The sequence below is a fragment of the Strix uralensis genome, chromosome 4, assembly GCF_047716275.1.
Source record: "Strix uralensis isolate ZFMK-TIS-50842 chromosome 4, bStrUra1, whole genome shotgun sequence".
Lineage (NCBI taxonomy): Eukaryota > Metazoa > Chordata > Aves > Strigiformes > Strigidae > Strix > Strix uralensis.
The window spans coordinates 40,037,750-40,053,065 of record NC_133975.1 but is presented as its reverse complement, the minus strand read 5'-3'; the positions used below and the strand labels follow the sequence as shown (position 1 = coordinate 40,053,065).

Below are 15,316 nucleotides of genomic sequence, written 5' to 3'. Positions count from 1 at the left end.
CTGAGAAAGTGACTGCAAAAAAAAAAAATCAACTTCACATTATGATCTTGCCAGCAACTACTTTATATATAAATAACAACATCAATGTATGTATTTGTGTATGTATATATTTTGAAGATAAAAAGATTATTAAAATTACAAGTCAATGATCTAGAAAATACTTTATAGTATGATCTTTATAGTTTATTTCTTAGTTTGATTAAAACTTTTCTAATGGTCAGGGCTTTGACAATTGCATGCTGTAAAGACATTCATTGCTGACTACTCATCATTAAAAGACATACATATTATTAGCCCCACTTTGCCACTGCAGAAATAAAGACAAGATGTGCTGTCAGCATTTTAGTGAGAGTCTTGGACTCTTTGTTTTCTGACCTATGGCAAGCACTGCATACTGAGGTGAGAGAGAGTAGGATTGGGAATCTATTCCTTTACTTTTCCAATTTATTGAAAAAGACTTTCCTACACTGTAATGATAGACAAATAAACTTATGTGCAATATCTCACCTATAACTAGATTAAAAGAACACATCTTGGTAATCAAAATGTCACACACATACAGGCAAAAGCACACATTATAGATGGGAAAAGCACACCTTCTTAGCACTCCCCTCCAGCTTTCTTGTTTTGTTTTCTTTGTTTTCTTTTCTTTGTTTTTCTGAGTGACAGATGATATGTGGTACATGAATAAACTATTTACTTTTCAGTAATAATTTATGAGTTAGAGGGATGTTATCTCAAGAATTGGTAAACTAGCTTTATCCAGAGAGAACACAGAAATTGCTTTGTGGGAAATGAAGCCAGAAGTATTATGACAATCTCCTCTGAGAGAGCATTAAGAAATTATCCAAAGCTGGACACAGAGCTAGCAATAAGAGTTAAATCTCTCTTTAAAGCACATAGTTCCCAAGCTACATTGTTTCATTAGGCAACCCTGCCTACCAACACTGTTTTAGATAAAAATTTAACATGGGTAATATATCAGCAAAATATATTTTTGTTACCCTGAAAAAAAGTCAAATAACTACCATAGAAAGTATTAAAGATGTCAAATAAACATCTTATGTTTTTAAAAGGCTGTGTATGAACCATATTCTATGCCAATGGAATTGCAGAAAGCAGAGAAAGCAGTCTATTACTCCCAAACAGTCAAATATGGTGAAAAGAATATCTGATTTAAGCATACCTTTGGGCAAACATCCTGATTTTATACAGATGGCTTGCACAAACAAATTGTATGTAAGTTTCAATATCCCATTACAGGTCACAAAATGTCTGGATCTTAATTGATTCCTTTACTAGATAAAGATTAGGTTTTTATAAACAGTGCATGTTCCTGTGTCTAAAACATTAGTAGGCTAGATGGTTGGATATAAAGTGATTTCTTAAATAACTAAAAATAGTTATAACTACAAGAATAATACAATGCATTTATTATAGTTTTCTTTATCTAACAAGCTAATAAAAATAAAAATAAACAAAAATAACAATAAAAATAAATAAAAAAATAAAACCCCAAGTGGTGACATTTTATATTAAATCATAAACCTACATGAAAACCTGTATCTCTCACTTCTAAATATACTCTGCAAAAGAAGATGAAAAGTTTTCTTCCACGATAAAATCTCAAACTGAATGTCACATATTTGTCTAGCATCAGTCTATATCTCTTCTCAAATAGTGCCTAGACCAGAAATAAGTTTGTATATGGAAATAGGTATACAGGTGGATTTACACAGTAGAGCTTGTAAAGGACTTTGAAATAACATGCTCTCTTCACCTTGCACTTTTGTAAGTGTTAGAGTTTACAATAGTGTATTGTAATATATTTGAAAGAATATGTCTAACTGCAGGAATTCTGAAATAGTGAAATAGGAATAGTGAAAACATAACTCAGTAGTAAGCAACTTGACTTAAATTTGGCGGAGATCTTAAAACACTCTTTAGAGCTCTCAAAATCATTACCAAACATACCTTAAACCCTTAGACTATTTGTAGCTAAAGACTTCCTTCAGAACTAAAGTTTCATCTGGTTGACATAGTAATTTCTCACAAGACTTAAACATATGATGTTACTACACTGGTTAAGTTCACGGGCTCATGTCTCCCTCTAGTGCTTTTATCTGTTCTGTGTATTTTTTCTGTGGATTTTAGAGGTTCCAGTCAGTGCAGAAACTGAAGTTTGGTAAGGAGGGTCAAAGAATTCAAGCAAGGAGAAATAGGTTTGAAGTGAGCTATTTGCTATGTGCATATAAATACTTACTAGCTTTGGTTTGGTTTTTTTTTTTTTTTTTTTAGCGGGGGGGGGGGGGCGGTGGTGTAAGGTAAGAAACAAATAAAGCAAGTACAAACCTAATTCTCACAGGGGGAGTTTAATCTTGATGATTCTTGTCTATCTCTCCTCAGTATTTTAGACTTACTAACCTCTTTCCTCAATGGGAAAATATACTAGTAACATAGTAATATAATAATAAAATATACTATTCTATCTAGATCTTTTCAGTGTGCAAAAATACCGTATCACCATAAAATATAGAGATTACTTGAAAAGTTCATGTTTGGATTTAACTAAATCACAAAAGCTTGGTTTCAGTAGACTTTCCAAATAAGTGGCCTCCTGCAAAGGGACACATGCAAGGATGTGAAGAAGTTTACAAGGAAGTTCACGATCACACAACACATGCGAGACAACCAGATGATCAGGCCCAGTCAGCATGGGTTTCTGAAAGGCAGGTCCTGCTCAACAAACCTGATCTCCTCCTATGACAGGGCGACCTGCTTATTGGATGAGGGAAAGGCTGTGGATGTTGTTTACCTTCACTTTAGTAAGGCCTTAGACACCATTTCCCACAGCATTCTCCTGGCGAAACTGGCTGCTCGAGGCTGGGATGAGCGCACGCTTTGCTGGGTAAAAAACTGGCTGGATGGCCGGGCCCAAAGAGTTGTGGTGAGTGGAGTTAAATCTGGTTGGCGGCCGGTCACGAGTGGTGTCCCCCAGGGCTTGGTTTTGGGGCCACTCCTGTTTAACATCTTTATTGATGATCTAGACGAGGGGATCGAGTGCACCCTCAGTAAGTTTGCAGACGACACCAAGTTGGTTGGGAGTGTTGATCTGCTCAAGGGTAGGGAGGCTCTGCAGAGAGATCTGGACAGGCTGGAGCGATGGGCTAAGGCCAACTGTAGGAGTTTCAATAAGGCCAAATGCCGGGTTCTGCACTTTGGCCACAACAACCCCCAGCAGCGCTACAGGCTTGGGGAGGAGTGGCTGGAGAGCTGCCAGTCAGAGAGGGACCTGGGGGTGTTGATTGACAGCCGGCTGAACATGAGCCAGCAGTGTGCCCAGGTGGCCAAGAAGGCCAATGGCATCCTGGCTTGTATGAGAAACAGCATGGCCAGCAGGGACAGGGAAGTGATCTTACCCCTGTACTCGGCACTGGTGAGGCCACACCTCGATTCCTGTGTTCAGTTTTGGGCCTCTCACTACAAAAAGGACATTGAATTACTCGAGCGTGTCCAGAGAAGGGCAACGAAGCTGGTGCAGGGTCTGGAGCACATGTCGTACGAGGAGCGGCTGAGGGAACTGGGGTTGTTTAGTCTGGAGAAGAGGAGGCTGAGAGGAGACCTCATGGCCCTCTACAACTGCCTGAAAGGAGGTTGCAGAGAGATGGGGATGAGTCTCTTTAACCAAGTAGTAAGTGATAGGACAAGAGGTAATGGCCTCAAGTTGCACCAGGGAAGGTTTAGACTGGATATTAGGAAGCATTTCTTTACAGAAGGGGTTGTTAGGCGTTGGAATGGGCTGCCCAGGGCAGTGGTGGAGTCCCCATCCCTGGAGGTGTTTAAGAGTCGCGTTGACATAGCGCTGAGGGATATGGTGTATTTGAGAATGGTCAGTGTTAGGTTAATGTTTGGACTAGATGATCTTCAAGGTTTTTTCCAACCTTGATGATTCTGTGATTCTGTGAAACAGCTTTTTCCCTATTACCTCTTACTACTATTTAAGATAGGAAAATAGGTAACCTCGTTTGCAGTACATCATATCAGGCATATCTAACATCTACTCTTATCAGATATTACAGGCCCTAGTTATTGCTTTTTAATGTATTATAAGATGATGGGAACTGGACAAATAAATTCCTTTGAATTAGACTGAAAAATTCTTTCAATATTCACCTTTCTCCAGTAAAATGCATTTGCAAATGTAACTGGACGCAGTTTCACTTCTTTGTGTTCATGGAATGAACATAAATGGTTCATGAGTCATAAAGCCAGCATGGAATCACTGTTGTAATCTGACATCTTTTGTACTGAAAATGTTAGTAGGCAGCTCATAATACTAAATCATTTTATCTCTGTGCCAGAGTAAATAAAAGTATCTATAACCTCTGAATATATGAATGTTCATTTTCTTAAGTTACTCACCTAATAAAATACACTTCTTTTGTATCAGGTTTGAATTCTGCAGGGCACTCTGTCTTAGATTTTATGCACAGAAAAACATCCTGTTTAGCAGCATAATTCATATTATTTTATATAATAGAAAAATTTTGTTAAAAATTGGTTAAGTTCTTACCAGTCAAATATGAGGTACTACTTTTTAGCTGTATTTTCCTATGTATACCTAAATCTGAAAAAGGCAAGATGTTCTTCTGCTAGTTAACACTTTTCCCATTATTCCTTTGTTAGTCTGAATAATTTTACACTCTATACTCAGACTATCTACTTTTTATCTCACAAAGTAAGATTACCAGGCAGTATATTAGAAATCTAGGTATGAATCTGCCATGTAAACAAAGGAACACCTAGGAATTCAAAGACCTATCAAGTTTCCTACCCAGTGAGATGGGTGAAGCTATTTTATTTAAAAAATATGTCTACTGTGACCTTCTGACTAGTTGTTTTCCCACCAGTGTCTTGTGTTTTGGATGAATGTTGGTCAGTTACAATAATTTACTTTATTGTGTTCACTTTCAGAGAAGATTTGCATAAATAATCTCTTAGGTAGAAAGTAATTTCATGGAGCTATCACCACTATTTCTATCAGAAAATATTAAATGAATATGCACAGTATCAATGGTTAGAATACCCAAGCATTTATCAAATAAGGAAACCAAGCTAGTTCCAATAGTGTGTAAATAATATTCAGTATTTGTAGAGCTTCATGATTTTGAACTAAATGGAATAAATCAATAGGAAAATACCATAAACTGCTTTTAAATATGAGTTTACGTTTCCATACATTTCATTACAGTTAGATCTACATATAAATTTACTATCTTGGTTTTAAAAAACGGTTTCCCTCTTTTTTAAACAAAGGTACATTTCAAATTGAAATACAGATGTATGTGAATACAAGAAACAGAAGCAACCTTATTCGGGACATTACTCAAAGCCTGTATTTGCTAGGAAATGGGCAAGAGAACCTGAAGATTTATTACTCTATTGTCTAAATGAAGGTGCCTGTGCACTATTCTCTGTGCCATTCAGTCTCCAGATAGTTTGAGGACACATGGTTTTATGTCAAAAGCACAAGAACTTAGTATAAAATTTGCTATGTTAAATAAGTGAATATAAAGCTATTTCTGGCTAAAACTAGTCTATCATGATAAAAAAGAAACAATCCTACAAAAAATATTTTTCTTCTGATGTTTCAGAATACCATACTTCATTGTTGAGAAAATGTATGCAATAGCAAAATATTTTTTATCATATATTTTAAAATGAAAGTTAAATATTTTTATATTACTACCATGTACTTCTTTTTATATTACTACCATCTACTTCTCTTCAATCATTCTTTCACCCTTCTCTCCCCTTTCAGTTTAATGTATGTTTTTTCTCCTATCACCAATTTGAATAATCCAGAGGTATCGTCTGATTGAAAATTCTGCCTCAGACTACATATCCAGTCAGTATATGTGTAGACAAATTAGTCTCACACATGAAAGCTAGGGATAGGGCTGTTACATTATTTATTTCATTTCTCATCTACAAAGATGATGTTTTGAAGAAAACTCCGTGGATGATGAAAGTGTGCAAACTACTAGACACAGTAACATGCCCTCCCGAGTCCAATAAAACATTATTGGACAAGTTAAAGTGCACTGTTAGTTTAAGTGCTTTTTATATTGTAAAAACTATTTTTCACAATATAAAAATGCTTCTTAGAAGAAACCTTCCAGGAGAAGGGGATTTTTTATATCAAAATGTTTACTTCAGGAATATGCATACTGTCAAAAGAAAAATAGCTAGATGCAAGCTTCCATGCAGGGAGCCTTGTGTGCCTACAGGCTTTCTGATGAGCTGGAACAGAACCCGTTGTCTCTTCTGAGAGCTTCTTCCACCCAGAAGAATGCAAAGAAAAATCAAAACTAGTATTCCCTCTGTGGGAGTAGCTGTTCAAAAGTCCAGTCATGCTCTCACCACCTACAACCATCAAGCTCACAGGAACACTGGCAATCACACACTTCTCTGTATTTAATATTGGCCTCCCTTTGTTCAGTTAATTCAGTTCTCTTCTTCCATCTGAGCTTCAAACAAAGGTTTGGGAAACAAGAGCAAAAGCCAAAAACAAACAGTCCAAAGATAATAATCTCCCTTTCTGATGGATGTGACAAAGTTCCTTTCTCAGCCCTCGCAAAGTCAATAAAAGATTCCACTGACTAGAACTAATCAAACTTTACTAAAAATCGGCAGTTAATTAGACTCTGAGTTTTTCTTCTAGTTCAGACAGGTTTTGCATTTTATTACAAAGAAGTCAGAAGATACAAGGCCAATTGTGCTTAACCACTGAAAGAAGGAAGAGGGTGATGTATCACTTTGTGTCAATATGTTTCTTTGTTATTGGGTGATTAAAAACCCTGAAATGTGGTATTATGACACTTGCTGCTCAGTTTATCAGCTCTTACACATGCAATGGGTAATCAGCTCTGAATTAGTACTTCCTTGTAATTCTCAAAAATTTATCTGGAAGTGTATATGCAGACTGCATATTTGAAAGCATGCATACTGCATAAAAAGTGGTCTTGACGTCAGTAACTGATGTTGATTTGGGGTAATACCAGTCATATAAAGCAGAGTTTGCTTATATATTTGTTCTGTAAAAGGAAAAAAATGGCATTTTCTTCCCATGGAAATCAATCAGCTTGCTTTCTGTTGCAAAGTAGTATATATAGGCCAGGATCTGAATAAAGATAAACAAACCTGTGTAAATCTATGCCTAGACTTCTATAGCATGCACATTATTTTCTATAAGAATAATTACATGTATCTAGAAAAGCAAATCTTACTACTGACTGTCTATTTTATACTGTGTTGTGTTTAGAAAAGCCCAACTGTGCCTATAACATAATGTAACTCACACAGACCTTAACTGTAGTTGCAGCACATTTATTAGTAGAATGAATAGTTTTCTACCTGTTCCAATGTATATTTTGCTAAATCTTTAGAGGTCACCTTTAGTGTAAGCTTTTAATTAACTTTATAGCTGAATATCAGCTATCCTCTTTTAAGATGTTTATTTTTCTGGATCAAGCATAATTTTCATGTCCAGTACAATGTGACATGCACCAAGGCAAGTAGGTTTCTGAAGAATGCTTTCCAATATGTAACAAAGCAAAAAAAGGGACTATCTAATTTCACTTTATTTTGAAATATGGCCTTTGAATACAGAGAGTACTCTGGGATTTTTTTAAACCTGTTGCCCAGCCTGGGTTGGCAGCAAGTAACTGTCAAAAAATGAAGGTTGTCTTCTATAGAATGTACTCTTTTGCTACTTTAGTTCTGGAATATTTTTTCCTTGTACTACTGGAGAAACACATCCATTGCTATGACTTCTTATTGACCGTTCTTATGGAGATAAGGAGAACGTTAAGATAAGGAGATAAGTTGAACACTTAAGGAGATGTATGAAATTGTTAGTTCTCATATTTAGTTTAATTACAAAGAAAGTAATGTATTGTTCAGAACCAAAATTGACATGACATATTAGATAGTAAGATACTATATCCAATACATTTAGCTCCTAGGCATGAAGAAATAATTTAAAGAGAAATGGTTTTTGTGTTTGAGCTGCAGTCTCTACAAAATAAAGAATGCCTTGTTTCAAATATTGGAACACTAGAATGACAGTACGGAATATTAGATCAAAGGCAGGTTCTGTTACTATTAGTAAGGAACCATACTTTACAGATAATCTTATTGCCTCCACAAGCAACATATTACTTTGCATGAATAAGCTTATTAGCAATATAATCTTTCATCAAATTGAATATTCATTATGCTTCTTCCTCTGTCTCCCCATATACATGCTTGAGGGTGAAGTTTTGATACTTGCTAGACAAAGTACTTGGCCATTTAAACAACAGCAAGTAATCTGCTCTCTACAAACTGGTGGGGTAGTCCCACAGTCCCACATGACAGGAAGGGAAAAGCACAGGAGGAATCATGATTCTGAGTCAATTAATTTCCTGGTGTGTTCATGGATTGCACAGCTTCTCGTTAACCCCTTGCACAGGGTGGATCAGAGAAATAAAATTTAGACAACAACTATTACACCTTAAAATGTGATCAAATGAGTACAGTGGGAGTCAGCTCTAACTGAAACAAATACAGCCTTCTGCATGTGAGTTTAAAGTCTACTCTTTGAACTCGACAGAAGAAAAACCTACAAACATTTTCTTTAGTTTTTTTCTAAATCATCAAATTAAAAACACCTGGTGGAAGCACTTGACAAGCTTCTGACATAACCATGCTTCTTCAGAAACCTCTGGTTTCTAATCAGAGTTATACAAATTGTTGTCCATTAGCCCTCAGCACAAAAATCCCTAGGTTTCCTAAATCCATGGATTCAAAGAAGCCCATTTGTGGACTACTTGGAAGGACAAAAATGAAGTCTTCCAGGGTCCTGAAGAATTTGCAGGAACACACCATTTGAATTAATGGGGAGAGCATTTGGACTTTTGGGTTCTGGATTTCTTAAGTTTGACTCTGAGAACTCTAAAATTACTGATTTCTTGTCTTTGAGGAGAGTTCTGGGTTTTTTCACTAATAATTTTGATAGTTTTATTTAGGACTGGAAGGATATCAAATATTGAAATCTCAAGCAAGTGGAATTACCTTTCTCTAAACAAAACAAAATTCCTATTTTAGAAAGACGTTTTTATTAGTTGGTAGTGAGTAGTTATGAAATTGTATACCCTGCTGATGTGGTTCTAATAAGGGATTATGTCCTTCAGTTCAAAGCAGATAACTGCTAGATTGAAAGCGGTTTACATGGATGAGACATACTAGCTGGTATTAAAATTGTTCCAAATTATTATTTAATTTTTTAAAAGGGAAAAGTTTTAGTAAGTAGTCTTAAAGGTTTCATAATAAATTATGCTATCCAGTGTCTTTCATTTTACCTAGTATTCTGTCACAGATGATTGTATCTGGAAAGTATGACCTATTAAGTTGTGAATGAGACTTTATACAAAGTTTTGAGCAAGGAGGAAATACAGGTGTTAATTAAAGAGAACCAGCATGTGGTTTTTTGCAATTATTAAGTGAAGGTCAAATTAAAATAGTTTGTTGGTTGAGAGAGCGGTACATAAGATATAATCAAAGCAGAATTCTATTCAAATTCAGCATTATTAGGATATAATGAAAATTAACTTCACTGGGTTTTTTTATATCATTGTATCCTAGTGTAGAAAGGATCCGAGAAGACAGTTGTAAACTGTTACAGTAAAATAGGATATATGAAAAGACAAGATCGGGCCAGACAAGAAAACTCATCAGGTAAGCAATGGTGCAAAGTCATGTTGGACATGGTGCATTTTTAACTCTACAAGTTCCAGGAAACTGTGATGGGATTCCAGATTGTAAAGGTCAGACTGCCATTTTTCCCAAAGGACACAGGATATCTTATTTTTATATTCAAAAAAACTTGCAGTGTAAAATTAAAGCTATCATATTCTAATGCAGGATCAGGCAAAAAATAGATGACTTATGCAGCATATTCTTACACACGGTTATCATCAGGTATGTAAAGGAGCAAGGGCGCTTCAGCTCCATCTTCGGAGTTCTCACCTGTTTGTTGCACCAGTTCTGCATGTCAGTTGATGCTGTAATTCCTTGCCAATACTGTCACGTGAAGTAGATGACAAACTAAGACAGCTTGGATTGAAAATTCTACTTGTCATACAAAGATGACACACTTGCAATCTGGTGACAGATTTTCCTACATTCAACTCATGTCTATAAATGTTTAGGTTTGAGGATGCTTTAAAGTCCAGGTTACTTTAGAACTAGAACCTTCACTTAATTAATGCTCTTGCTGAATAAAATCCAGTTCTTTGTGAACTGCATTAGCAGTTCCATTTCAGTCCCGGATATCTGTACAATACACATAGTAGTCATACTCTAAAAAGAGGTCTCAAAACAAAGGAATGCTGACAGATAGAAGATTAATGAAATTTTTTTTTCCGGCAACAGAATTCTTTGTTTTGCTAAAAATATTTTAAATGATTAATGTATTTTTTTGTCATATTCATATAATTTTCTATAGATAAGAGAAAACAGGAATGTCAATGAACAGGAATTAGTCCTACAGCACAAATATATCATAAAAAAAGAAGTCAGAGATCAAATTGATATATATACATGTGATTCAGATCAGTCCATAAAAAGTGTTTTCAAAGATATTAGTCCTAAACCTCATGTAATAAATCAGTTTAAATGTATTTTTTAAATAAGAATTTAAGAAAAAACCCCAGTATTTTTCATTTTTAAAGAGATTTACAAAATTTGTAGGAAGCATTTGAAAGAGAAGCAAAAAAAAAGTAATTTCAAACAAAAGTTTAAAGAAAAAAATATTCTGATATGACAAAATAATAGGTTCCGCTTTCAGTTAGAGTCACTAGGGCAATATTGAATTTGCTGAGCTATGAATGATAATGGCATTCAGGAACAAAGTTGTTGTGATCAGTAACAAGCTAGTTTTTGCCTTACATACAGGTTTTGGAGAAAAGATTTACATGGTCTCATTATCTCTGAACACTCATGAGAAAGCAGAGAGCGAGCAGACTGTCCCCCACAGTTTACATAAGCAAAAGGTTTCTGTTTATCATAATGATCTCTTGAATCTTTTTAATCCTCTGTTAAAAAGAGCAAGACAGCTGCATTTGAAGCCCTTCTTCCAGCTGTTTATTGCCTAGTTGTTGCTTTTTCATGGAATTTGGGGATTGGTGTAATTAGACTGAAGGGAGTTGGGTCATGCTTAACAATTAACTCTGCTAATATAGCTGATGTGTCCAAATGTTCCTTTTGGGTATCTGTGTAAATATTTCCTCTTGATAATTCTCTACTCTCCACTTCTTACAATAATGAATTGGCAGCTCCCACCATCCACAGTCCATGCTTATCAACTTTAAAGTTAAATATATGAGAATGCAATTTCTTTATTAATAAAGAAAGCAAATAATGATATTACAAGAGATGGATAAGGTGACCTCAGAAAGCAGATTATGAATTTACATTAGAGCAGACTGGACATCAACATTTGTAATAATTAATCAAGAAAGAAAAGGAATTCTACACTGCTGAATACTTCTACAATTGCAACTTGATAGACTTGTCAGTGAAATGGAATTCAACCATTGTATTACAGTCTTTGATCATTTATGTGCAGTTAGACACAGTTTGATCCTGGAAGGAGCTAAGGGTTGAGTTAGTAGAGTTAACGGAAGTCAGTACTTTACAGAATCAGGCCAGAAACAGCAAACTTTGTCCTTGTCAAAGAGGTAAGCACAAGAAGGACCAGAAGGTGTTAGAAGAATGAAATATATTTGAAAACCAATAAGTACCCTTGCAAAAAAAAAAAAGTAGCTACCAATATATACAGAAGTTATACCATTACATGATGCATCATGATGCCATCACTGTCACACAACGGCAGTGAAGGGAATAAACAACTCAATTAGGGAGGACAGCAACATGGAGTCAAGTGCCATTAGACTAATGAGACAAATGTTATTTTCCTTGTTCCACTACTGAAACAAGAAAAGGTATTTCAGCTCTTCTCTTTTTCTTCTGCCTTTTTGATATTATATTCTTCAGAGCTCTGTCCCTCATTCTATTTTGTACAGTGCTTAACAGGACAGCTCCTTAATCATTATTATAATCACCAGGAATGATTCTAATACAAAACCACCAAATACATGTGTTACTTATGAAATCTGTTCTTCTTGAGAAAGCAGTATAAGCACACAGAAATAACCAAAATGGCTAAATTAAAAATCACAGTAAAAATCTGTTGCTGCCAAACACTGGAAGTACCTGCCTCACAGAGTACCACCCTTCTTGAGCTATACACGTAGGATTTCTATGGTAGGCTCTTGTTCAAACCCAGAACTGATACGCTTGGCAGAGATTAGGTCCTAATTTCCATGTAAGCCTCGTATAATTCAGAAAGCAAGCACCATGCAAATCCAGAGTCCAGATCTAGCAGGCATTTTCAGATCACACCTAGCACACACTGACAGGAGTAACCTACTTTCAAGCTTCAGCTGTGACTGCTTTATGTCTGTGCAGAGAAACAAGGAATGCAGTCACAGTCCTCATATCAAGAGTGAGGAAATCAGAGCCTGCAACTTCAATTGTTCCACTTGTGATTCTCTGAAATCTCTGCCTCCTCCCTGATCCCCACTCTGGACTTTCACCTGTCTCTGAATAGCCACCAAGCTATTCTTCATATCTTCATTCCGGTTTTAGTTTAGACCTGTAGTACACTGTTCATGTGAACCTCCTTACCTACTGTACCTTGGATCAGATCACAGAATTTCTTTCCTCTCAGTGGATGTCCAACTGGAAGATTCATTCCAACTGTCATCAAATGTGCAATGTGGTAGGTTCTTATGGGAAGCAACTACCACTGGCAAGAGAATCACCAGTCTTTCCCTCCCTGTTCCTTACCTCTTGTTTTGTAAGTTTTAGTTAGTTCTAGAGAAAATCAAAACACACAAAAAAGGGCACAACAAAGTTGGTAATAGTTATTTAAATATTCAGTAAACGTTATCAATCACATATCAACCAATCAGAGTTCAACATTTGTATCTATTTAGCATACTCCAATCACTGCTAACAGCACCAGAAACAGGAACAACTAGTAGAGAGTTTGAGCAAACTCTCATGAAAAGTATAGAGTACTAGAGGAACAGCATGGTGTAAAATTGCCATTGTTATCATCTTCATACTTCTTCATCATCACTTGCTGCAGACTTTTTCTCCTGAATTAGCTTCTCCCATTAAAGGTGATGTATACCTACAGCTACAGACCCCACTAAGGAACCTCTGTGCCCGTCTCTGTAAGTCTGATTAACATCCTCTTTGCAACAGTGCCCTCTCTTCCTGACAGCCCTACCTTTCACATTGCTTTCTGCTGCTTTCTTTCCACCTACTAAGACACAAATGAGTGCTCTGTTTAAAAACTAAAAATTAAGAAGAGGAAAAAAAAAAGACAAGACATCAGTGAAATCTGCTTCCTCTGCTAAAGCAAAATCTTGCAATTTGTTTCTATCGATGAACGCAGTTGTACATACTGATTAAGGACAAAAAATCTTTTCCTGCTATTAGCTCATAATGAAGGAGGCCTTGCCCATCCACAGTGTTCCCCCATAGTGCATGGGATTTTCTTCAACTCTTGAATTTTTCTAGACATGCTGTGAATAGCTCTTTGTCTTCATGAACTAGAGGACAGAATTGTGACATGGAAAAGGAAGATAAGGATCCTCTGGAATAGCTCAGATTCTGCCTGTCTGGCCCATAAAAGTCTAGGAACATTTGTACTTCCTTTCCCATGGTCATAAACTCTGGAGAAAATGTGGAACTTGTGTCAAAGGGGAAGACTACTTATTTAATGAGTTATGTTGCTTATCCTTATCCTTACCCTTATTTAAGAATTTGTCTGAATCAGACGATTGCTATCAGAAACATCCTCCTCTGCTAAGAACTGTGGGGGTATTTGTGTCTTGTAGGCCTTGTTTGAGATGGGGAAAATCCTAATTTAAGACTTCCTGGACTCCTTTTCTTCTTTGTCTCCCATATACAATCTTGGCTCTTGGACAGTTGTGGTAAGGGCTCATATTTTAGTGCTCAAAAAGACCAAATTCAAACTGAGCTGCGTAACGATATCCCAAATAAGTTGATAAAGAGTTGTAAAACAGCAAAATCAAACAAACAATGAGAAACTCACTGTTGGACAGAAAGGACAATATAAAAGCAAACTAGAAAATAAGGTAGCGTAACAGATGAGTAGAGACTTAACACTTGCTCTGACTGATTCCTCTGCCTCTGCCTCTGCAATCTCAATTAGCCAGACAGTCCTCTCTCCGTGTCCATTGATTGCCACTAAACCACAATAAAATATGATGAAAAAGCAATTCAACTTACCAAAGTTGGTTGTACAAACATTCTCTTCCCCTCTGATCCTGGGAAAGTAGCTATTATGGATGGCAATGTACGGGTCACTACTCCCCTAGGGACACCGAATACTAGCAAGAGAGACTGGTTTTATACTGGCAGTATACTGGCAGTATTTAGCATTTGTCTGCATTTGGATAGATTCCAGTCATTGTTCAGTTTTGAATAAGTTAAGTGTTAGGGCATTGGGTATGTAACAGATTATTTTTAAAATATCTTTTATGAATATGAGCCTACTTTTTTGGATATATATATTTTTTAATTTTTTACTGACTGTAAAAGTTGCACTAATTTACAAAATGTTCATCAATGAAAATTAAATTCAGCATGTAAAACAAGATTATACGAAGTATTACAATTAGGTTCATTAAATCCAAGCATAGTGACAATATTTTCATGTGACTTTGTTAACTTGTCATTATTAGTTATACAAAAATTGCTCAAATTATCACTCTTTTTCATCTGCAACAAGTTTGTATGACAATTCATTGGCTATTCTGAACAAATTTCATAAGACATGCCTCCTTCATGCCAAGAACTCTCATGAAAGTGTGATTTGACATCAGCTATTTCTGAGCTTTTCAAGACCCAGTGTTGCAGTGCAACTTGATCAACAGTGAATAAAATTTGTGCTTCAAAAGTGGTATTTCTCTAGCATGATCCTTTCTATCCCTTTTCTAGACCCAGGAACATTCTTATTTCACTTGCCACTTCCAGCATGAATTTCTGTTTTGAATCTTTTGGGCTTTGCTACTCTGAGTACATATGCACCAAATAAGACAGCATTTACCAAAATATTCTGTATACATAGCTGGAATTTTAAACAAAATGAAAGCAATACCTTGAGGTAATCAGA

The 15,316-nt window shown here is 36.0% G+C and overlaps 1 long non-coding RNA gene across 1 annotated transcript in view; it reads right to left on the bottom strand.

The window, feature by feature from the left end:
* LOC141942671 (uncharacterized) overlaps positions 1-14,475 on the bottom strand; it is a 158,899-nt gene extending 144,424 nt beyond the window's left edge. The window contains exon 1 of the long non-coding RNA XR_012628700.1: positions 14,431-14,475. This is a non-coding gene — a long non-coding RNA (uncharacterized LOC141942671). The remainder of the gene's footprint in view (positions 1-14,430) is intronic.
* Between the last annotated feature and the right edge of the window lie 841 nt (positions 14,476-15,316).